The 18,188-nt window shown below is 43.5% G+C and overlaps 1 non-coding gene across 1 annotated transcript; it reads left to right on the top strand.

The window, feature by feature from the left end:
* The first annotated feature begins 17,020 nt into the window (after positions 1–17,020).
* Positions 17,021–17,143, top strand: LOC123455459. The gene has a single exon (XR_006633929.1). It is a non-coding gene; the product is annotated as a U6atac minor spliceosomal RNA (small nuclear RNA).
* Positions 17,144–18,188: the final 1,045 nt, after the last annotated feature.

The following is an 18,188-nucleotide window of genomic DNA, read 5'->3' as shown; positions in this document are numbered from 1 at the left end:
CACACTCAGGGGACTACAGCGGCCGCTCCCTCCTACAGCCACCCACGGGCGCTGAGAACCCGCATGAGCTGGACAAGGAACTGCTCAGCCCTACCAAGACATGAAGCAGTCAGAGCAAGTAAGCGCTCCTGGTGTCCGAGGAACTTTCGTTCATTCTCTATTTACTAATAGATTTTGGGGTGAAATCACCATTTCCCAGCATACACCACAGGCCACCCACTCGTCACACACATGTGCATCATGTGAACTTCCTGGAGAGTAAACAGAGGATCTACATCAGTGAATTCCAGACATGAAATTACCAGAGCTATTTTTCTCATAAACTCCAGGAGCACAGGGGGCCCGGGTGGGTGGTTGGGAACTGATATTTAGCAGAAATCCCCTCCATGGCTGGGGGAACCCGGCTGGCACAGGGTGAGTCACTGGCTCCCAGCAGGCCTCTCGCCCAGCCAGGCTCCCTCCGCACCCTCTTGGCAGTGAGAGCTGAAAACGCTTGTGCACCTGGGGCCCGAGACCCTCGCCACCGGCCCCACGCCCCACCGCTAGATGCTGTGGAGGCTGTCATGATCTTCCTTCGCGGGAACAGCCTGCACCAGATTCTCTGCAGTTCTCAGAGATCTGGGCTGGAAAGGCGGCTCTGCTGCCAAGACCTCAGAAATAGCACAGAGTGAAATCTGCCGGCTTGCAGCTTGAAGAAGGCAGCCAGCTCACCTTTCCCACGAGAACGAGCAAGTGGAAGTCACCCACGGTCCTCATCGGGCACATGACTCCCCTTGGAGATGAAGCGGCTCTTCTCCTGGCTGCAACTAATGATCATCTTGACCTCAGATGCTCAAACTTGTGAGCAGTTAACCATGTCGGGTCATCAACAGTGAAGGACTTTGAAACGTGGCCCGCATGCAAGCCAGGGACGCCGGAGGTTTGCCGCTGTCCCTGCCTTACCACTACTGTGCTCTTTTACATAAGCCGTCTTTCCCTCCATGCCTTAGTTTCTCCAGGCACAATGAAAGCACGAAGGAAAACTCACCCCCCTCCCCAAGGCTATCCAAAAGACCTGAATACAGTTTGAATTCTTCAAAAAGAAGAGAGGGCTGGGGAGATGGCTTAGTAGGTAAAGCCTTTGCTGAGAAAGCTTGAGTCTCAGTTTGGAGCCTCAGCACCCATGCAAGAGTAAATGCTATCGCAGGTGTCTGAAATCCTAAGGCAAGATGGGAGGTAAAAGCAGGAGAAACCCGCAAAATTTTGTAGGCCAACTAGCCTGGTAAAGACAGTAATGATGAGAGACCCTGCCTCAGCCAAGGTAGAAGGCAAGGTCACACCTGCGTGTACTCTGACCTCCACATATGTGCTGTAGCACAAGCATGCCCACACTTACACATACATGTATCCACATATACCAAAACGTTTAAATAGGAAGTAAATAAGTAGTAATTAGATAGCGTGCTGGCTGGCTCTGCGGCTCATTGCTTGAGTAGCCTTCAGGAGCACCGCATTCACTCTCCCACACCCTTCGCTCATTCTCCATTGTCTGCAAATATAAAAATGTTCAATTGGAAAAAAAAAATCTGTCAGTGGTTTTGGAGTTGGTTGGGGTGGGCAGTACTAGGACAAGACATATAAGATAGGTCTAAAGGCAAAAGGGAGAAGGATGTGTCAGGGGTGCCCAGCTGGGTTTAGGCTGCTCTAACATTTGAAAATATGAACTATCAAACAGAAAGATGTGGGCATGATTATCAGCATGGTGAAAGGGATTCTTGGCAAAGGTGCTCTTAGCACTAAGCACCTAAAGTCTTGTTTATTGAAACATCTATTTATCAACTCCAACTCTGTGAGCTAATTATGGTGCTGGGTGCTTTCATGTTCATTGTCTACTCTAATCCTTTTCATTGCCCCATAAAGAGAGGCCTGCCCAGGTCACATGATCTACCCAGAGTCACCGAAGTAATTACAGTAAGATTTCAACCAGGTTGCTTGGCTGGTAGGACCCTGTTTTCTTCCCAAGAATTCTGACTGCTCTGCCGGGAAGCCGGATTTGAGTTAGTAAATACTTAAGACTTTTTTTGAGAAAAAATATCCCTAAAATCAGTCACAGAAGCAACAACAAACTTAAGTCTATAAAGTTTAAAATCATTGCCTACAAAAATAACTGAAAGTGGAATGTTTGAAAAAATATTAGAATTTATGATAATCATCAGATATATGTTAAATATATAAAGGGTCCTTTTGTATTTTTTTTTTTTTTTTTGAGAGTGGGTCTCACTCTAGCTTAGGCTGGCCTGGAACTCATAGTGTTCCTCCTACCTTTGCCTCCCGAGTGCTGGGGTTAAACACATGTACTACCCTGCCTGGCCAATATTTTCATTATTTACTCACAAGCAGAGAGAAATAGAGAGAAGGAATCCGGGCATGCTAGGGCCCCTAGCCACTGCAAACAAACTCCAGATGCATGTGCAACTTTGTGCATCTGGCTTTACCTGGGTACTGGGGAATCAAACCCACGTTGTTAGGATTTGCAGATAAGCACCTTAAATGCTGAGCCATCTCTCCAGCCCTAAGAACCCTTTTAACGTATTTTTGGTATTTTCAGCATATGCAATGTGTTTATGTCTGTGTATATGCATGTGTGGTGCATGCACATGAGTGTGCAGATGCACACACTGCATCTGCACACAAGAAGAGGCCAGAGGAAGACTTTAGGCATTTTCCTATCTTGCTATAATGCTTATTTCCTCAAGACTGAGCTTCACTGGCCTTGAAGCTCCTGTTGGTTTTGTGGCTAGACTTGCTGACCAGTGAGTCCCAGCATTCTTGTCTCTGCCCCACTCAGCACTGCGGGTCACAGGTGTGTGAGCCAAACCCAGCTACCATACGTGGGTGCTGGGGATCAGCATCAGATCTTCATGCTTCTTACCCACTGAGCCATCTTCCAGGTCTCTTAACTTAGTTTTTAAAGTAGAGAAAATAGGAAAATGGCAAAATACCTCAACAAGCCACTGGTGAGTAATCAACACACAAATTAATATTTTTTGGACTTAGACTGACTGATTTGATCACAAAGGGAAATGATAAGGACTATGATTATTCCCAGAGTAACTGACATTTTTACACATGGCTACTTAATGTGAATTGACACATTTTAGAGTGGTAAAGTGTGCTTGAATTGTTTTCAGCAAGCATGTATTTTTTTTGCAGGAATAAAAATAAATATTTCTAGGTTTTCTAAAAAAATCATGAAGATATAATTATGAATGCATAAAAGTACTGACTTAAAAGATTCATGATAACATTGATAATAATAGCAAAAATACTATACACATCTTTAATTCCAGCACTCAAGAGGCAGAGGTAGGATGATCAGCTGTGAGTTCAAGGCCAGCCTAAGACTAGAGTGAGTTTTAGGTTAGCCTGGGCTAGAGTGAGACCCTACCTCAAAAAAATTAGTATGCAATAGCCATCCTTCTCTTTCTTCCTCAGCAATAAAACTGTTTTGACTCCCCTTTCACAGTGTCCCTTCAGGGTTAGGTGGGATGTCTGGAGAGAATGCTGAAAGGACGCTGGGAGAAACATTTTGGAGCCTCCCTCTCCACAACCGAGAAATTGGATGGGATTCCCAGAGCACTTGCACCTATTTGGGTCCAAAAAATGACCCTGAAGATGGAAGCTGTCCAGGAAAATGGTGGGGTGAAAGACAGAGGAGGCCTGAGTGCCCATGTGTATCATGTCAACCCTCGGCTGCCCACCTTTGAACTATTTTATGTTAAAGAGAAAGTAGTGTTATTTTGGTCAGGGAAATATTCCTTGGAGCTTTCTTTTTTTCATGTTTTTTCTTATTGAGACAGGGTTTCATGTATTCATGTGTTCCAGGCTGACCTTGAACTTGATAAGTAGCTGTGGATGACTTTAAACTTCTGATCCTCCTGCCTCCATCTGCCTCCCCAAGTACTAGTATTTCAAGCATGTGCCACCATGCCCAGTTTATGTAATTCTGGGGATCATTAAACTCAGGATTTTGTGCATGGTAGGCAAGCACCAAGTTAAATCTCAAACCCATGGTGTCTTCTCTTTTTTTATCAACAACTTCCATAATTGTAAACAATATCCCATGATAATTCCCTCCCTCCCCCCACTTTTGCCTTTAAAACTCCACTCTCCATCATATCTTCACCCCCTCTCAATCAGTCTTTTATTTTGATGTCATGATCTTTTCCTCCTATTATGATGGTCTTGTGTAGGTAGTGTCAGGCACTGTGAGGTCATGGATATCCAGGCCATTTTGTGTCTGGAGGAACACATTGTAAGGAGTCCTACACCTTCATTGGGCTATTACATTCTTTATGCTACCTCTTCCACAATGGACCCTGAGCCCTGAAGGGTGTGATAGAGATATTGCAGTGCTGAGCACTCCTCTGTCACTTCTTAGTACCATGATACCTTCTGAGTCATTCCAAGGTCACTGCCATCTGAAAAGAGAAGGTTCTCTAACCAAAAGTGAGAGAACAATTAATATATGGGTATGAACATTAAGAGAAGTGCTTACTGGGCAGTTTGGTGAGCATAGTATATACATTTAGCCAGACAGCAACAGACGTTACACCCCTAGGGCTCATGAATACCCCTGCTATAGGTTTTCAGTATCAGGGATGTATTCCCTCCCGTAGATGGGGCTTCCAGTCAAATTAGAGGGCAATTGGTTTCCCCCATAACAGATATGCCACTATTGCACCCATTGGCTCATTTGGCCTAGCTGGCCAAATTTAAGGCTTGCAGTGTCCACTGTTGGGTATCTTGACTGGTGATTTCTCTCTCTCCCATTGAACTGCATGCAGTGTGGCTTTTTCTAGCATTATGTCAGCTGGTCTACATGGAGGAGGTTTTCAGCTCAGCTCCAGCAGGGTTTCCCAATGACCTTGCAGCCCAAGTATGTATGGTCTTCAGCAATAGGGTCTTACCATCTATTCCTGGCAGGAAACCAAGGGCCTCAGTAATGGCCTGTAATGTTTGGGGGGCATCAGAGACATCTGTGGCCAACAACTCACTGGAAGGTATCTCATCACGGGCACTGAAAATTTTCTAGTAACAATCTATAGCTCCTGTGTGTTCCATTGTCAAAAAAAAAAAAAATAGGTTGCCATATGACTTATTTATATCTTCTTAGATTTTGGTTAGCTCTCCCTCCACATTTCTATAAATAAAGCCAAACCTTATTCTAGCTGGACATTTCTTAGATAAGAAGTCCAATGGCAGAAAACTAGTTTTAAAAATTTGTGTGAAATCCACATAGTGAAACTTAAATAGCCCTTCAAAAATGTAATATGGAGCCAGGTGCAGTGGTGTCCACTTGTAATTCCAACTCTCAGGAGCCTACAACTAAAGGATCATGAATTCAAGGTCATCCTGGGCTAGATAAAACCCTAGCTTGAAAAAAAGAAAAAATAGGCTGGAGAGATGGCTTAGCGGTTAAGCGCTTTCCTGTGAAGCCTAAGGACCCCAGTTCGAGGCTCGGTTCCCCAGGTCCCACGTTAGCCAGATGCACAAGGGGGCGCACGCGTCTGGAGTTCGTTTGCAGAGGCTGGAAGCCCTGGCGCGCCCATTCTCTCTCTCTCCCTCTATCTGTCTTTCTCTCTGTGTCTGTAGCTCTCAAATAAATAAATAAATTTTAAAAAATTTAAAAAAAAAGAAAAAGAAAAAATGAGGTACAGCGTGACTGCAGTTTAGCAAAAATTGAAAACTGAGATTCATGAATTGAAGTGTCACGAGTTATACATTCAACTGTAGTAACAGTTCTCTGTGAGGGGTTAGCCTGAACTTAATTTCAACTAGTATGGTCTACGTGAAAAGCCAAGTCTCTCCTGAAAACCTATCTACTTCTAGCTAAAAAAAATCAAAAGGAACCTGTAGGGTTGGGGAGATGGCTCAGTGAGTAAAGTACCTGCTGCAAAAGGTGAGTACCTGAGTTCATGAGTTCAGATCCCCAGAGCCCACATAAAGCCACTCATGGTAGCACACATCTATAATCCTAGCACAAGATGGGAGGCAGAGACAGAAGAGTCCCTGGAAGCTCACAGACCAACTAGACTGGTGCATGAAGTGGTGACAAGAAGAGATCCTTCCTTAAGCAAGGTGGAAGGCAAGGGAGTGACACTGGGGGTTGTCCTCTGACCACCACACACAGGCCGTGACACACATGTTCCCACAGTCACACACACACACACACACACACACACACACACACACACAAGTTCCCACAGTCACACACACACACATACATGTTCCCACAGTCTCACACACACACACACACACACACACACACATACACACACACATGCAAAGATTGTTTTAAAGGAACTTAAGTATCATTCCAAGCACTACTGTCCTGGAACATGATGGGGACCTAAAGAGGCAAAGGCTGGCTCTAGGAAGCTGACTCACTCTTGCAGAGCATTAAGGAGCCACTGGGTTAAACCACAGCTCTGTTCCATAGAATAGTTTCTTGAGAGGCCTGAAGGGCTAAATACAAAAGCACATTATGTTTCTGTGGCCATATGTGTCTCAAGCAAAGGAAGAAGTCTGCAGAGACACTTCCAATGTTCAAAAGTCATGTTTCCAGTCTACAGCTGTGCTCTATTAGGGGACTAGAGTCCACATCCAGAAGAATTTGAGACAATGTTAACATGTGTTCACAGCAAGGTCACTACAGTGGGACTGGGGACTCCTCCTTGGCTCCATAGAGCACAAACAATAAACAGTCTCATAGAAGTAATTGGATGCAATCTGTGGGTGTTTTTAACCTAGTGGGCATCTTCCAGTTTCATGAGACATGAGGTACTAGACAGCTTGCCCCAGGTGATGGAACTGTGGAGAGCCCTGTAATTAGCACACCACCTGGGCAATGCAATTGTGCAGCGCCTGACCAGGAACTCCTATCCCAAGCCTCCTGTTTTCAAGGGTCATGCATGAGTCTTTGCTGTACCATCCTGCTTTTCCCAAATAGCAACAGTAAGCTGGCAGCAAGAACACATCAGTGGCCTCTCTACTGTGGCCGATCCTTTATTCAGTCATGTGGAAATCAACAAAACAAAAATGTTGCAGTTTCAAACAGTTTTATACTCCCATCTGGAGTCCAAAAAAGGCTCATTTAACTCAACTCAGCCACATTTTTCAAACACCTGGTTCTTCTCTGGCATTCTGCTGGAAAATAAAATAAAATAAAACAGTTCTTGCAAAACAAGAACAAAATCTCAGTTATTGTTTAAGCATTCAGTGGTGCGCATGGCAAGAAGTCTTCACTGCCCATGCATGCAACTCCTTCTTGGCAGGGGCCTTTAGTAATTAATAACAACTTGTCATTACCACAGACACCTCTTCCACCCACTGTATGCTCTCTGGGCTAGGTACTGGCTAGTCAACTTACATCCCACAGCAACCTCGTTAGTTAAGCACTCTCATCCCCACCTTTGAAATGAGAAAAGAGGGCTGGAGAGATGGTTCAGTGGTTAAAGATGCTTGCTTGCAAAGCCTGATGGCCTGGGTTTAATTCCCTAGTACCCATGCAGAGCTAGATACACAAAGTAGCTCATGAGTCTAGAGTTTGTTTGTAATGGCTAAAGGTCCTAGCATGTGCCCTGTCTCTGTCTGTCTCTCTCTCCCTCTCTCTCTCCCTCTCTCTCTCTCTCTCTCTCTCTCTCTCTCTTCTCTTTTTCTCCTTCTCTCCCTCTTTCTGTCTTTCTCAAATAAACAAATATTTTTTAAAAGTAAAACAAAATGAGGAAAAGGAAGTTGGGAGTTGTTAAATTACTGTCCCAATTGATACAGGTGGGATATAATCCACTTGCTTCTTTCCTTCATGCCAGAACTTGTTCAAATTGTACTAAAATAAACATGACATTGAATTTACTATTTTAACTTGTTTTAGACCCTTCTTTTGTTTTATTTGTGGGGAGGTGGACAGGCTCTTGCTATGTATCCTAGGCTGGCCTCAAACTAAGTATCCTCTTCCTCTGCCTCCTGAGTGTTGAGATTAGACACCACAGCTACCATGCCTACCCTAAAAACTTTTGTCATCCAAAATAAGTAAGTTCTGTATTAAACAATGATTGCTCCTCATCCCTTCTCCCCCAGGCCCTGCTAATCTCTTTCTACTTTTTGTCTCTATGAATCTACTTGCTCTGGGTACTATTCGACTAGTCATACAAGATTTGTCTTTTTCAGCCTGGAGTCTTTCACTTAGCATGTTTTCAATGTTCATCTATATACTAGAGTTTATCAAAATTCTATTAATTATTGTGGTGAATATCCCATCACATGTGTATGTCACAATTTACCTACTCATCAGTGGTGGGCACTTAGCTTGTTTCTACCTTTGGGCACTAGGAATTATGCCACAGAAACATTAGTGTAAAAGTAGGTATTGAGGGCCAGAATGGCTTAGTGATTAAGGCACTTGCCTATGAAGCCTTTGGACCCAGGTTCAATTCCCCAGTACCCATGCAAACCAGATACACAAGGTGGCACATGCATCTGGAGTTCATTTTCAGTGGCTGTAGGTCCTGGCACACCCATTCTCTTTATATCTGCCTCTTTCTCTCTTAAATAAATAATATTTATTTCTTTTAAAGTAGGTAATGAATCCTTGTTTTGAACCTTTGGAGGAATGCCTAGGAATAGATTTGGTAATCTTATATGGTTATCCCTTGAAGAACCCAGTTATCATAATGCAGATAAACTGAATTCTTAACTCAGGTTAGCCTCAGAGTCACTATCCTCCTGTCTTAGCACCCTGAGTGCTAGTTACATGTGTGTACTGCCATGCTTAATGTACCATACACACAGCCGGACTTGATTCAGAGTAGGAAGAGAAAGAGTCAGATAAACAGACCTGGGTTTAAACCCCAGCTGCACCAATGAAACAGTGTTAACAAATCCTCTCTCTGGGTTTGGTTTCCTTGTCTGTAAAATAGAAGTAACAAAATCTACCTTGAGGATCTGGAGATTTGAGTTCAATTAACTTTTTTATATGCTAGGTAACAAAGCCAGGTCCCTGAACAAGCTAGGCAAGTGCTGTCCCATTGAACCATAACCCCAGCTCTAGATTTGCGTTCAAATAAGCAAAGTGAGTAGCGCAGGCCTGCCCAGAATGAGCCAGGAGCAGATGGGAGCTGCTTTCTGCAATGTCACCAGGTAAAACAGAGTGGCTCTTTAAGACCAAGGCACAGGTGACAAGGGAAAGAAAAGTCATGTCAGGACCAATGTGGGGACATTGGCTCCCCCAGGGAAAACAAGATGCATAGTCCACTGATTACTACCCAGAGCATTGAGAGTGCCCTGGCCATGCTTGCTTGCCATGGTTAGCTCTCCCTGATGCCTTTCCTATGGCCCCAGGGCCACAAATCAATCAACTTAGGCATTCAATAAAGCTCCCTGGCTGCGTATGGCTCAAAGTACTAAACAGCTAAATCCAATTTACCTGTAAGACAGGGACCTGCCACATCTCTGAAAATAAGAATGACTGTCCTTTAATATAGAGATTCTCATAATATATATAATGTAGATATATATAGTTGATAGATAGACAGAGATATATAATCTGTGGATCCACCGTGGTTGGGGTCAGTGAAACCAGTAATGTCGTGAACAACATACACAGAATCCATGTGATGGTGACTCTTCATCTTTCCTCATACCTCTCAGCCTCTATTTAAAGTCTACTGTCCTTGAAGGGATGGACAGACAGTGCCATGGATGTGTAATAACTTGGATCCAGAGGAAAGCTCAAGAAATGTGGCTTGATGAGGGTGATTTGCTATTCTGATAAATTTTGCTTTGGGCTCATATGCGTAGAATGTCTTTCTACTCCTCTTTTCTTTAATAAAATATTTCATTTATTTATTTGCAAGCATATAGATACAGAGAAAGAGAGGGAGAGAGAGAGAGAGAGGAGAGAGAGAATGGGTGCACCAGGGCCTTCAGTCACTGCAAACGAACTCCAGATGCATGCGCCCCCTTGTGCACCTGGCTTACTTGGGTCCTGGGGAATCGAACCTGGGTCCTTTGACTTTGCAGGCAAGAGTCTTAACCACTAAGCCATCTCTCAAGCCCTCCTCCTCTTAATAATGATCTGCTTAGCACCATCACTTACTCAGTCAAGGCCGGTGCTTCAGCTTTAATCTTGCTTGGTCAGATGCCTTTGACCTTCCTGAAAGAGCACTGTGGATGGTCTTCACTTTGTCTCAGTGAAAGATGAAAACATACTGAGATATAAAAAATACACTGAGGACATAAAACTGAGTGTCACCCATGAGTAAATACAGCCAAAGAGAACAGCCTTCTGGAGCATCCTCACCTGAAATCTAAAGTTTGCTGCTGTTGCAGTTAAATCTGTGGTACTGATCAGACGCTTGGATGCAAGTGCTTCAATGACTTCCCATGCATTCGGACTCCACATTGTGGCTACTCCTCTAGCCACCAGGCCCAAGAGGGACAGCAATGTGGTGCCTGAAGCTAGATCCCCAGGCTTGAGGTACCATAATGAGGTTCAGTGCATCATGTTTCATCTTTTTCTCCTTTCCACTAAGCCTAACGATGCAGGCTGACATTTGGAGCATGTGGATACAACTTCAACCTCCATCTGTAAGCAAAAAATAGTTCATTAAGTAAATGTCTGTCAGTAGTACAGCATGAACATAGAGTCTGGTGTTTGATTCAGCCCTGAAATTTTTCTAAAATGATAACGAGCTGGTTCACAAGCACCCTCATTATGTTAATCCAGATTCCTTTAGGAGCACCCAGGATAGAAACTGGGACTGACAGATGATCTTGGAGGAACAGGAGTCCCTGATCTCACATGCCTGAAGTGCATGTTGCTGAGACCACAGTACTTTGTTCCTAATCTTTTGAGCTGTTCCCTTATTTGACATGTAAAGCTCACACTCTCTCTGTGTGGCTGGAAACAGCATTCAGAAAGATTGTATTTTAGGAAGGCCAATGAGCACCCAGAGGAATGTGACTGAAATGTTATTGCTAACTGATGAGAGAAGAGACAAAGCTGTCTGTGTTTGCTTTGAACATGCCAAAGGGAGGTTGCTGCCATGCAGAATCTATGGAATCTCAGTCATGATTTTTCTGCCCAAACAATTTAATTTAAGGACAATTCAAGTTATTTAGGTGCAGATTTTGAACTCTGGAAGCTATATATAAGGACAATGGCATATTTAGCTGGGATTGGTGGTACAGACCAGCTACTTGGGAGGCTGAAGCAGGAAGAGTACAAGTTCAAGGCCTCCCTGAGCAACTGGGTGAGGCCCTTCTCAAAATTAAAAATAAAAGAAAAATATTTAAAAGGGCTTGGGATATAGCTCAGTGATGGAAAGCTTGCCTAATAGCAATGGTAAGACTCTAGCCTTAAGATGGGCCAGCCAGGCCAAATGTGCCAAATGATGCAATAGTGATATGTCTGTTATGGTGGACACCAGCTGGAGGCCCACTCCACAGGAGGCAATTTAAGCCTGGCACTGAAAAAAAAAAAAGCCGTGACCTGGGGAGGTCATGAGCCTAGGGGGATAACAGGTGCTGCTGTTGTCTGGCTGAATGTGTATGTATTATGTCCACCAAACTGCCCTCTAAGCACTTTTTTATATTTATGCCCATATATGAATGCTACTCTCACTTTTAGTTAGAGAAGCTTCTCTTTCCAGATGGTGGTGACCACTGGGGTGACTCAGAAGTCACCATAGTGCTGAGAAGACACAGGGGAGTATTCAGCACTGAGACATCTCCATCATACCCTCCAAAACCTTGAGTTTGAAGTCAGCCTGGGGCTTCAGAGTAAGTTACAGACAGATCAGCCTGGACTAGAGTGAGACCCTGCCTCAAAAAATTGAAATATTTAACTTCCTCAATTAAATAATTTTATTTTTATGTATAAACCAAAACATTTTTGAAATCTTTTCAGTTATATACTTACTCAACAATATAATTTTTCTTTAAAAGTTATGTCTATTTAAGATTTACCAGGTACTAGTTTGGTGGCCTAAGAGTAAGACATAGCAGATCTTGCCCTCTATTCACAGAACTGTTACAATTTTGTAACAAAGGGATGTGAACATGGGAGGAAATGAAGTACAGTGGACATGCTAACCCAGTGTGGGGAATGAGAGACAGGGATGGGGTCAAAAAAGGTCCAGCAAAGCTTCCAGAAACAGTGACTGTTGCACAAACTCTTGGAGGAAGATCAGCCTTGGCTCTAGCTCTGTAGGACAGGCAGGAGAAACAGGAAAAAATAAAGTAAACAACAACCTGTGGTCTGGAGCCACAGCAAGCAGGGCCTGAAGCCAGAGGCATGCCATGACAGCTTGACTTGGCTTTCATCATGAAGGCTCAGGAGATTCCATGATCAAGTCACCTTTTGGACAGAGATCCCTGACTGCTCTAGGAAGCCAAAGGAGGTGCCACAGGGTAGAAAAGATAATTTATCTATTACCTTCTTAGAGCGCCTTTTAAGAACTTATTTTAGCTTCACTTGCATGCCATGCAGTTTCATAGTCTCTGGACTGTGACAGAAGACAAGAAAACAATAGTACTTTTAGAAGTAGTGGCTACAGTAGCTGCCGTCCATGGGACAGTTGCACATCAGCTCTCATTCTACAGTGCACAAAGTGATCACACAGCCAGTAAGAAAGTAGTGGCTGCAGTGGATGCTATCCGTGTGGCAGTTGTGTAGTTAGCACGCATTCTACATCACTCACTGCAGTCACACAACCAGTAGGAAACAGTGTCTGCCATCCATGGAGCTGTGTAGTTAGCACGCCTTCTACACACTCGTGGCAGTCACACAACCAGTAAGAAAGTAGTGGCTACAGTAGATGCCATCCGCGGGACAATTGTGTAGTTAGCACACATTATACAGCACTCACTGCAATCACATAGCCAGTAACATTGTATTGGCTACAGTAGATGCCATCCATGGTACAGTTGTGTAGTTAGCATGTATTCTACAGCACTCCCTGCAATCACACAACCAGCAAGAAAGAAGTGGCTGCAGCAGCCATCCATGGGGCAGTTGTGTAGTTACCATGCATTCCACAGCACTCACTGAGATCACACAGGCAGTAAGAAAGTAGTAGCTGCAGTAGCTGCTGCTCCTTGGACAGTTGTGTACTTAGCACGCATTCCAAAGTGCTTACTGCAGTCACACAGCCAGTAAGACCATCCTTCTCACCACCCAGAAGCTGAGCTACTTAGGAAGTGAAGTGATTTGTCCAAGATTGCACACCTGGTAAGACAGGTCTATGGGACTGTAATCAAAGCCTCTGGAATCTAAAACTATCCTCAACTATTATGTGACTTGGCTGAAAGGAAGGACAGCTGGCAAGCTGAGGCAAGAAAGCAGACAGCAGGTACTGTAAAGATGGCAGAGTGCACACATGCATAATTTTGGTCTCCTGAAAAATGCCACTAAATTGATTGCAAAAAGGCACACATTCTCTTGAGTAGAGAGAAAGGGAGAAGAGAAACTAACGCAAAATGTGGGCAGTTATAAGGCAGGTGGTTCAGCCTCCTAGAGAATTCTGATTCCTCAGTCAACACTGGGGAAAGCCAAGAATGAAACCCATTCATGTGGAAAAGCCTGCTGTGGGAGGCAGACCCAGGACAACATCCAGACAACAGTGCCTCCAGGAAGAGAGCATGGAGAGAGGACATGTGTCAGCCATCAGTCACTGCAGCACATACTTACAGAAACCAAAGGGACTCTTGTTCACAGTTTTGGAGGTTTCAGTCCGTGATCAGTTTATCTCATTGCTTTGGGCCTATGTCAGAAAAGTATGGTAGCACACTGAGCAAGGTCATTTAAGCTATGGCAGAGAGGAAGGGAAGGCAGAGAGTCCACACTTGCATATCAGAAGACAAAGAGCTTCCTCAATAGGATGACTGAAGGCAGCTGGAGAGATGGCTCAGTGGTAAAGGTGCAGCTTGTGCAGCTTAATGGTCTGGGTTCAATTCCCCAGTATCCAAATGAAACCAGACACACAAAGTGGTACATGTGTCTGGAGTTCATCTGCAGTGGCCAGAGAGCCTGGCATGGCCATTCTCAATCTCTCACTCTCTCTACTTGTAAATGAATACAGACAGACAACTGATAAAACACCCAGTGATTAGATGTATCAAAGGAAACTTGAACTGTTTAAAGTGTAATTGGCAAACTGGTGATGTCCATGAATATTTTTTTCTAAAAATGCATTTTTGTTAAGTTTTAAGAAAGTATCTGTGATAAATTAGAATTCTTTAAAATAGATAATTATTTATCACAGGTATCTTGAGAAGCATTGATTTGGACAATGGGATGAGGCAGAAATAATACACAGAAAACTAAAGCAAATTTTAGAGTAATTATTAACTTGAAAAAAAACAAAAATAATGTACAGGAAAAGGAAAGTAATTACGGTGTTCTACATGTTTGGATTCTGAATTTCATATAGAGTCATAATAGTGTAAACACTGAATAATGATTTGATAAATTATCTTGGGAAAATGAAAGTGAGCATGTATATTGAAGGTGGGAGAAGATAGGACTTACAACCTTATTTTCCCCCCTGGTGGGAAGTCAATAGATAGAGCCAAAAACAACACTATTACAGAAACAGGAGTACCATCATGTTAGTTATAGATGCAGAAGGACAGTTTTCAGCATGGGTGTCTGTGTGTGTGTGTTTCCCTGTGCAGAAGAAGAAAGCAGTTGTAAGGTGGATGAGACAACTAGTTTTCTTAATAACCCTTGAAGAAACAGATACCTCATGCACTTAGACTCACTGGACTTGGGAAGTAGAAGTTGCTAGCAGGATGAGAAGTTCAAAGTCATCCTCAGCTACATAGCCAGATTCAGGACAGCCTAGAATATATGAGAACCTGTCAAAAAAAGGAGGGGGGCAGAAAAGAGGAAAAGAAGGAGAAAGAAAGACAAGAAGAGGGAGGGAAGAATGAAGGAAGAGTTTTGTTATTGTTGTTGTTGTCGTTTTTTAATATTTTTTGTTCATTTTTTATTTATTTATTTGAGAGTGACAGACACAGAGAGAAAGACAGATAGAGGGAGAGAGAGAGAATGGGCGTACCAGGGCCTCCAGCCACTGCAAACAAACTCCAGATGCATGCGCCCCTTGTGCATCTGGCTAATGTGGGACCTGGGGAACTGAGCCTCGAACTGGGGTCCTTAGGCTTCACAGGCAAGCGCTTAACCGCTAAGCCATCTCTCTAGCCCTTGTTGTTGTTTTTTAAGTATTTCCTGGATATCTCTGATAAAAATCAAAATCAGAAGCCAGGCATAGTGACACATTCCTTTAATTCCAGCACTAGGGAGGCAGAGATAGGAGGATCACTGTGAGTTCAAAGCCACTATGAGACTACATAGTGAATTCCAGGTCAGCCTGGGCTAGAGTGAGACCCTACCTCAAAAAAAAAAAAAAAAATCAAGCCTGGCGTGGTTGCATGTGCCTTTAATACCAGCACTTAGGGGCTCACTGTATAGGGGGATCACTGTGAGTTCAAGGCCAGGCTGGGACTACAGTATGACTCCCAGGTCAACCTGGGCTAAAGAACCCTGCCTTGAAATAAACAGCAACAACAAAAAAAAAATCAATAATCTGATGCCAGTTAGCATTAAGGCCAACAATTCTGTTATACCTCCATCACCAATAAGATTACATAAGCATACATACTGTTAAAGACTATAGCATAACAACTCAGTATGTTACTGGTCACTAAGAACTGTAACCCACCCCTTTTGTTTCCCTAGATCCTTTTTTTTTTTTAGGCAGGGTCTCACTCTAGCCCAAGCTGTCCTGGAATTCACTATGTAGTCTCAGGGTGGCCTCAAACTCACGGTGATCCTCCTACCTCTGCCTCCCAAGTGCTGGGATTAGAGGCATGCACCACCACGCCTGTCACTGTATCCTGAAAGAAATCAGAAAGCAGAAACTTGGAAAGAAAGACTAGTTTATTTTAAAACTTGACAAATCAAGGAGAGAAAGAACTTATTTTCTCTCCACTGTGTCTGTGGCAGTCTTATAGTTCATAGAAATCATCAAAAAAGGGTTGGAAAGAGGACTTGGTGATTAAGGTGCTTGACTGAGAAACCTAAGGACGCCGGGCGGATTCCCCAGGACCCACGTAAGACAGAAGCACAAAGTGGCACATGTGTCTAGAGTTCATTTGCAGTGGTAGAGGCCCTGGTGTGCCCATGCCCATTCTCTCTCTCCCTCTCCCTCCTTCCCTCCCTTCTTCCTTCCCTCCCTGCCTCTTTCTCTCTCAAAGTAAAATAAATAAAAGATTTTTTAACGAAGAAAACCATGAGACAAAGGCCAGGAGATGTGGAGATGCTGTCACACGGCGGCTCTGCGGCCCTTTCCTGTGGGAAGGAAGAGTCCACAGTGCCAGTTCTCGTCAGGCTGCCCCAGTGTCCCATTTCTTCTAATGCCGCTTCCGTTCTTTTAGAATTCAGAATATCTCCTCTGTCCCACCAGGGCTATAGCACTTTTTTTTCTCAGCATGGAATCATGGTTACAAATATAACAATCAATTCTCATACATGGAGACTGTGCTCCAGATAATCTATATAAGAAAGGAGCTAAGTGTTTAGCATGTGTCCCCCAACTAGAAAACATCAGCCCAAATATATCAGCACTGTAGGCCATGCATAGAAAACTAACTTTGAATGTTGGACTATAATTTTCAATGAAAGTTTCTAAGAATCATGGGTCTAGTGACAATGTCAAATAGTTCTTGTTCAGCTATTTACTGTGAGATATAGAGTCTGTGGTGGTTCAAGTGTGAAATATCCCCTAGAGCCTCATGAATTTGTAATGAAGTCTCAAACCCAATCCCTAGCTGGGAGAGTGCTGAGAAAGTAGAGTCTTGCTGGAGAAAGTGTGTTACTGGGGCAGACTTTGAGGTTTACTAGTCAAGCCCTACTGGGTGTTCACTTGCTAGCTCACTCTTGTTGCTTCTGCCTTGCCGCTGGTATATAAAACTGTGAGGGCTGTATGAAAGGAGAGGTTAGCACTCCCCTTGACAAGGACTGAAGAGGCCCTTGGGCCTTACAACACACATACAGTTAAGGCATTGCCACCTACTTTGTGGCATCTAACCACTGTTTTTGCCCAGTGGGTCTGGTCATGGGTGGGGTTCAGCTGTGGAGGACATGGACTTGGATCTAGAGAAGCACTGAGGAGATGTGGTACAGTGAAACAGCCATCATGGGAACCACTGCCCCAGGGCCCATTCACCTGTTGGATCTGTGTGACCTTGGATTTTGTCTGCAACTTGGACAATAAGGACTTGGTGTGGCTCCAGGAGATTGAAGAGATAACAAGGCTGTAATGGAATTTCAGGTTTCTGAAGATTTTAATAAAATGAATTTTTTTTAAATGTGAGCCAGCTACCTGCTCTGCTGTGCTTTCTCTGCTGTGATGAAACTTCCTCTGGAAACTTTACGCCTGGAGTAAAACCTTTCCTCCCCAAAGCTGCTTCTGGCTGGGTGTTTAGTCTGAGAAATGAGAAGGAAACTGCAACAGAGACTTCAAGATAAACTCCCAGGGAGGTTAATTAAGTCTGTGTTATAACATGAAAGCACAAGACCTTTTGGAAATTCTCTTAAATGTCGTCTTCCCACTGTTTTGTACAAGTTTTAAAATATTATGACTCTATCCTAAGCTTATCAAGGTTCACAGATGGCATTATACCATGATCCCCATTATTATAATTAGACATTTTTGAGCATCCAACTGCAATCTAGCTGCTGGAACAAACACATACAAAGACAGAGACAACCTTTGCCTGAAGGGACTCCACTTTAAATAAGTGGCAGAGTAATTCAAATGGAAAAGAAGGAACAGAACTAAGAAAGACAGCACCATTTTTATCCTTGTCTCTTTGGACGAGATAAGGTGATTTAAAATGCTGAGGAGGGCATAGCTTTGTTCAGAGAATCATAAAACCAGAGAATTTAAGGATGTGAAAGGGCTCTGGAGGGCATCTAATCCATGAGCTGCTAGGGGCGGAATAAGAAGAAATAAAGTCCATGGATGTGTACCTGCGTTCTCCTAGGTGGTCACAAAATTATCATAGAATTTAGATGATCTGATTTCTCTTATTTAAAACGTTTATACAGCTTAGAGCTAACAAAACTTAGACTTCCATTATAC

Source organism: Jaculus jaculus, chromosome 16, assembly GCF_020740685.1.
Source record: "Jaculus jaculus isolate mJacJac1 chromosome 16, mJacJac1.mat.Y.cur, whole genome shotgun sequence".
NCBI lineage: Eukaryota > Metazoa > Chordata > Mammalia > Rodentia > Dipodidae > Jaculus > Jaculus jaculus.
This window is presented reverse-complemented; position numbering and strand designations above follow the sequence as displayed.